Source organism: Saccostrea cucullata, unplaced genomic scaffold (genome assembly GCF_032062105.1).
Source record: "Saccostrea cucullata isolate Sc308-1 unplaced genomic scaffold, CSIRO_AGI_Scuc_v1 ctg1647, whole genome shotgun sequence".
NCBI classification, from domain to species: Eukaryota; Metazoa; Mollusca; class Bivalvia; order Ostreida; family Ostreidae; genus Saccostrea; species Saccostrea cuccullata.
This window is the reverse complement of record NW_026939001.1, coordinates 40,612-48,119: the sequence shown is the minus strand read 5'-3', so window position 1 is coordinate 48,119 and position 7,508 is coordinate 40,612.

The following is a 7,508-nucleotide window of genomic DNA, read 5'->3' as shown; positions in this document are numbered from 1 at the left end:
CAGTGTCGTTTTTCTCGATCATTCGTTTCCCACGAGTTCACAGATTTAAATTTACGGTTTTCCACGTTTTGGTAGCATAATAAAACATTTTTTTTCAGAGTTCTGTTTCATGCCAAAAATCTTAAAGTCAAACATTGAAGAAAAGTATGCCGATTAAACGAGTTCATCCCTTCTTTCCCATAACTGTATTGTTGTTATGCAGACGATGTGATGTGTTTAGCAAAAGGGGATAATTCACAGAAGAAACGAAAGTAGAAAATAAGTCAGGAACGTAACGGACAGGTTTCAAAATTCAGGAAAATATTTATTAAAGAAAAAGTACTTAATTATTCCTTCAAAAAGTAGTCTGGAAGCGAGAAATATATATGTAAAGACAGCCAAAGTAGTTCCGGCTGCTTAGTGCAAGCGAACTCTAGATTTTATTGATGCAGTTATCAAAAGAATTTTTTATCCAATCAGAATCAAGTATTAAATAGAAATTAAATGATTTCGTAATTCTTTTACAATTTATCAGAAGAAGTGCCGTGAAACGTCTTTGACTATGAATCTCGAATGAATTTCCAGTATGCATAGCAATGTACATTACCCTAGAGCGTGTACCGATGGGATAACACTTATTGATAAAAACGTGTAAAGGTACGTCGGCAAAAATTAAATCCTTCCATATGTACAGCAAATCCGAGGGATATATTGTAACGAAACCGAGGGTATCGTGTGATATTTAACTCGTGGGCCGCTATTGGTCTTCTAGTCACTTGGTCAAGGTTTGATGGTTCCGTTGGTCACAGTTTATATAATCGTTAATGACCAACTTTTGGTCACTTAAGTTTGTTAATGTTATGACCAACTTTTGGTCACTTCTTTTGGTAGACGTAGTGACCAACTTTTGGTCACTTAAAATAATGTTTTTTAGGAATAACACTTATTAAAAATTTATAACTTTTATTAGTACAATCAAATGGTTCACTTATTTACACACAGAATGGTACACTGTAACTTGGTTGGTACAACGTTATTCAGTTAACAAAAAGGTGACCAACTGATGGTTAATCCAGGACGTTCCTAAAAACTTGGTTCCCTTTGTGGTTTCGTATACATAGACTTGGCACCGTCTTATAACCGAAGTATACGCAGTCGATCTCCAAAGTGACTTAGGTCACTTTACCCATACCAGGGAAGGGTGTGTGCTCCGAGTCGCTCCCCACAGCCGACTGAAGTCTAAACCCAAAACAGCTGGTTTATATAGAAAAAGTTGTTATGATGGCGTAACAGACTATCAGATACCTATGACGTCACAATCCATACAATCAATAAGCGGGTTTTGACCTACTAAATGAATAACGTTGTACCCATATAAAACATACAAAATACATCATTATGTTATTAAATAATACAAGTTAAATAAATAAGGTCTTTAAATCAATTATTGTTCATTTACGTTATCAATATCGTTAACTTTTCATTGAAAATTATTTAAGGAATTTATAAACATCGGGTTCAAGTTCCATATATTCCAAACTTGTAAACAAGAGTTTACCCGAATTTCACAGGTACAATTCTTGAAACGGAACAATATGGATAAATGTAATTTTAACCCAAATGTCCATAAAATTACGCATGAAAGGCAACAAATACATGTATAAACACATGATAACGTTACTTAATCACGGCCCTTGTGTTTTGAATCATTATACAAGTATTAAAACAGCCTATTGTTGCATATACTGTAATTTCAAGCCCCCCCCCCCAAAAAAAATAAAAAAAAATGACAACTTAATATTCACTGTTTCATGACTTCACGGATTAAAAAAAATACTTTGGATACAGCTTATATTTACACCCTGAATAATTCCCCCCTAGTTGCATTTTATCTAACAGGACAATATTACATTATTTAGACACTTGAAACTAGCTAGCAATTTATCTCATGATTCAAAACATCTTGACATTCCTGTGATAAAATTTCCCCAAATTTTTGGTTAGTGTTTATTTTAGCGGATTTCCCCCCAATAATGTACATATAATTACCTTCAGTTAAATAATGTTAACGCCATATCGTTACAATAATACATGTGTATATATAACGTCAAAAATCATGACGTTGTACATGTAGATTTCACTTGAAAACAATACCATTTTCAAACGACTATGAAAAGAAAACTAGAATTCGAAAAGATATCATTAAAAATAAATTGTGTTATATCTAATAAAGTCTTACCTAACACAGAATAAAATATCATATATATTGGTGAAATGGCATATATAACAAGCATTCTGAGAGTATTGCATAAGCAATACATGTCCCCTACCGGGTTCCCCCTTTTTCTCAGGATGTCATTTTATAACATGCAAAAGTTATGTCCAAGGTAAAGCTGCATGATTTTTATTTTGTGAATGCATTAAACCTATTAAAATAATCCACATTAAAACGAAAATTCAACTCATTTTTCCAACGTCTTTTCTCGCTTCATATTTATGTCGACCATCGGAAGTTAGCGCAGCACGAACCCGATCTTCATTAAACAAATGTGAAAAATTCAAAATGCCATAATTCTGTCAAAAATTAATGAAGCTATGCAAAATTCAAACTTGATCTGTAACTCATCAAGATAAAATGGCATACCAAAATTCGGCTCAATATCTACAAGCGTTTAGAAAAAAAGTGCGGAAAACCCTGAAAAATTGAAAAAGCCGTAATTCCGTTAAAAATCATTGAATCGCAACGATATTCAAACTTGATCTGTAACTCATAAAGATACACCCACTTACCAAAATTCAGCACAATATCTGCCAGCGTTTAGAAAAAAAGTGCGGAAAACCAAGTGGGACAGACGGGGACAGACAGACGGACAGACAGACAGACGGACGGATGCAGAGGAAACCTATAGTCCCCATCGGTTTCACCGGTAGGGGACTAAAAAAGATATTACTATATCGTGTCTATAGCACTCTTTGGTAATATCATGCTATAGACCCGATAAAGTAATATCTTTTTATGCAAAAACAAGCTTTAAACTTTTGAAATAGAAATAGGCATCATATGATTGGCAGCAGTACTGTTTTATTCTTAATGTCAAGGAAAAGATAATGACTTTGACCTGACATTGCCTGTAAATTGAAACGGTCAAATTTAATCAAACTGCGTATATTAACACTTACTTTTATTGTCTTCTTGATTCTGTGAAAATTCATTAATTTTAAATACAAGAAATAAGAGAAGAATCCTACCTTAAAAGCAAGGAGGAGTTTTTTTAGGCGATAGGAAGTTTGAGATAGGAACGTGTGAAAAAGAAAATAAAGCTGCTTGGTGCTATTTCTAATTCTAACATAAATTTTCATTTACACATACAGTTTAGTATTAAATTGCATCGGATGCTCACTCCTAATGATCTTATCAGTAGCTTATAAACAAACTACTGAAAAAAAACCCTTAAAGTCCCCTCTTTCAAAACTATGCAGGCGCAATTTTTTTTTCAAATCTTTAACTAGTATGCAAAGTCCATTGCTTCTATAAAGAAAAACTGGTTAAGCACGAAAATCTTATCTTCTTTGTATTGTTTGAAGATTTGTTGAGATTGATCGCTGTTTTTTATCTTTACTTTTTTTTTTATTCTTAACTATTTTTCATTGAATATTATCTCTACTTCTGAGACTAATTTGTCTCAGTACACGCCTTATCAAATAACTAAAATACATTAGACAATAATTTCCCCCAATCCATTCAAAAATATTGGTAAATATAAGTGAACATGAACTTCAAATGCTGTGACATACAACACAAAGCAATAAAGTGCATGAACAAGATGAAGGACACAAGCAACATACATGTACATATTCTTAACAATGTACTTATCCACTGAGAATTTTTCAAGATGTGTGCTTAATTCCATCACACGTTCTTTGAAAAAAAAATAAATGTACACTTCAAGAAAAATCAAATGATGAGAGTATTCATAGTATTTTTAAAAAAAAAATTACAAAAAAGTTCCAGCAGGTATTTTTCCAAAATTCGAGTCAGAAAAAGTTAACAGTATTACCAGACAACATTACATTACACAAAGGGCCCTCAATTATTTCTACTTTGAATGATTCTTGAAATATGAAAATAGAGTTCAAAATTACGTTGCAGATATCATTATGTACGATGGCAATATAAACCCTTGAAAAAAGAAAACTTACAACTATTTTCTCAGAATGGAGTTTGGTACACAGTAATTTATAAGTCTTCATGTATCATTAAAATCAACGGAACACTCACACATTACAAATGTTTCAATGGTGAGAGTAATTACATTCCAATAATTCTTGATCAATGGCAATAACACGATCGTTTGCTGACACCTCCCTTAGTATGGGATGTTCCTGTATCGATGTCAATTTACTGGAGCACAGGTGAAGGGCCTTTAAGGACCTGGAGTATAAAAAAGTATGAAAGAGAACCAGTAAGTTTTCATAGTGACAGTGTGAAACATAGTTTCATAGCTCTGTCATCTGATAACTTACAGTGAAATATCATTTCATTTCTATATTCAAGTTCTCTAATGTTGATATCAATATGATACTGGAGTTTCTGATTGACATCACATGCATAAATGAAATAATCATAAAAAAGTAAGAATTTCCAACACATTTTGGCTTTTTGCTGTGATTGCGTCCCTTTATTAGCCGACCAATTTGGATATAAATATAAAAAGCATATGAATTATTTTGAAAAATAAAAATAAAATAAAACATATGCCTGAAAAGATTGATTTTACATTGTTTTAATGTTCCTCTCGAGAATTTCTCACTCATATGGAAATGCCACCACTTGTCGACGGTGAGATGCAAATTTTGTCCATTACTCGGCACTTAAGGCCATTGAGCAGTGAGGCATCTTCAACGCGATTCTAGAGCAAACACTATATCCACTGCACCACGCAGGCAACTCTGCCTGGGAACAAAATACTTTCTATGACTTTTGAAAAAAAAAATGTTGACATTGTTTCAAGCAGCAATTCTTGTTTCGCATTCTTTTTTGGACTCGATATATCCCAATGAAATCAAAACGAATTACCCTATTTCTATAATTCCACTATCATCTATATTTCATGTTTACGTCTACTAACGAAATGACAAGCAGGCTCTGAATACAATTATTTTTTTGTGGCAAACAAAATAAATGTGTCGTTACAGGCATGCATATCGCGATAAATGTTATAATATGACGTAGTTTGCAAATGATACAACCAATATCTTATTCACAAATTAAATGGATGTTCAATACCAGTTGTTATTTTTATTACAAAAATAACTATGGATTATTCCGTCATCCTGGTAGATAATGTTTAACGGGCGCCAGAGGATGTCTACTCTTCCGAGGCACCTGACCTTTCTCTGGTGTCTCAATAGCTATTACTTTTGATCTATTCACGACTTTTTCCTTATCTGGTTTATGAGTTTTATCAATGCTCGTTATCGTCACCTTTCACGTTGTACATGTATTAGGGAAATTTGATTTTAACATAAAAAAAATAAATATACTTGCATGGAAGTTTAGAAAAATAATATCCCTTGACACTTTTTTGTAAGCATTTTATAGACAAACATGGAACGACAACAGCATATTAAACATTTCTTAAGTGATTACATTAATAATCTAGGCACTAGAGCACACACAATGCAAAATTAGCGAGAAGAACTTGTAAATCTCGGGTCAAATTAAATGTAAGTAGATGCAAAATGTAGAATTTCCTCACTGCAAAACAGATCTCTATAGATAAAGTAGTTTATTAATTCAAACAACCGAGGAAGGCTACTGTCAAATAAACTGATGATATAAGAATATCAAGAATCTCGTTAAAAGTCAATGTTTTGAAAATGCTATGATCGAAACAGTGACCCTGTTTTCAAATATCAATATACATGTATCACAAAGTCAAATGTTGTTTTTCAAACAAATTGTAAATAAGCTATTATTTTTATACTGAAGTGTCTATGAATTTTTCAGTTTGTCTGAACATGACAACAACAGGCGCGACTGTTTCAAAGGGTTTGCTCACTACTCAAGTTCACCTGATCCCAGTTCTATTTTTATTTCTATATTCAGAGATCCATGTTTGATTAATTTGTATTTCTTCATGGAATATAAGTTTGTTTACTGTTTATTATTTGTTAATTGATCGACAGAGTCTTAGAAATGTGCGATTTCAAGAGGATTATAGAATTTCATGGAATCGCAAAACCAGCTTTAATGTTAAGAAAAAAAAAATAGATAGAATATTTAGTGTTTTTTTCAAATCCATAATTATTGCTGATAGAATAAAAATCAGACAATACACAGAGACGAATAATGTATTAAAACAGGATGCGTGTGTGAAACACTGGTGCCTTCATATGGCAATTTATCGAATGCAAATCAAACCCCAAAGTCAAGAAATGAAAAAAAATGTTGTTACCCAAAGAAAGGAATAGTCTCAATGAATGTGAAATACAAAGCCAAAGCACTAACGGTTCAAAAGTTTAATATTTTAGTTAAATGTGAGTCACAATCAAAGATTGATGTCAAATGGTCAAATTAAAGCTATATTGGAGATCTTCTTGTCTTAAGAAATATGCATGTAAAATATTTAAATGCACTAACTTTTCAAAAGTTATATAGTATTTAGAATATACAGTTTAAGAGGAATTCCAAGGTGAAGGTCAAAAGGCCAAAATTGTTCATATCCAAAGGAAGCATCTGTAAAATATGAAGGTCCTAGTTCTAAATCTTAAAAAGTTATTCAAAAGTAAACTTTTTCAAAAGTAGGTTCAATTATGAAGTGGTAAAGGTCAATTTTTTTCACTCATGTAAAGGTCTTGTTAAAAGGAAATAAATACTTGAAAGACAAAATCTCTAGCACCAGCTATTCAAAATTTACCGCAAAGGTTAAAGTTTAGTAATTTTTTGCATAGGTGGGTCAAACTCCCATATCAAGAGGTCAAATATGTTGTTACCCAATTCAACAAATCTTGTCACAAGGAATACACAGGTGAAATATGGAAGCCATAGCTTTATCTTATGAGATTAAAGTTTTAGCGGACAAACAGCTAGACAGACAGGGCAAAAACCTTATATCCTTAACCTTTGTTTATGAAGCCTTAAAAGGATTTTTATGGACAGACAGAGTCTGGCACATCTGTTTCATACTTGGATAATGGTAATCTAACAATTAAGCTACATGATACACGTGATGAATTTAACTTTTCTACCGTCAACTTCCCTTACTTTATGCAGCAATTTACCTTCAGCACCTGTATACGGAGTAAATATATATATATATATATATATATATATATATATATATATATATATATATATATATATATATATATATATATATATATATGATAAAAAAAATTATAATAAACAGTTAAACATGGTATACATAAGTAGAGTCTTACCACGGTTTGATATGCTTTCTTTAATCTCGTTTCCCTCTCTTTCCTTGCTTGCCTTTTCTGTTTGTTGCTGACTATTGATTTTAATA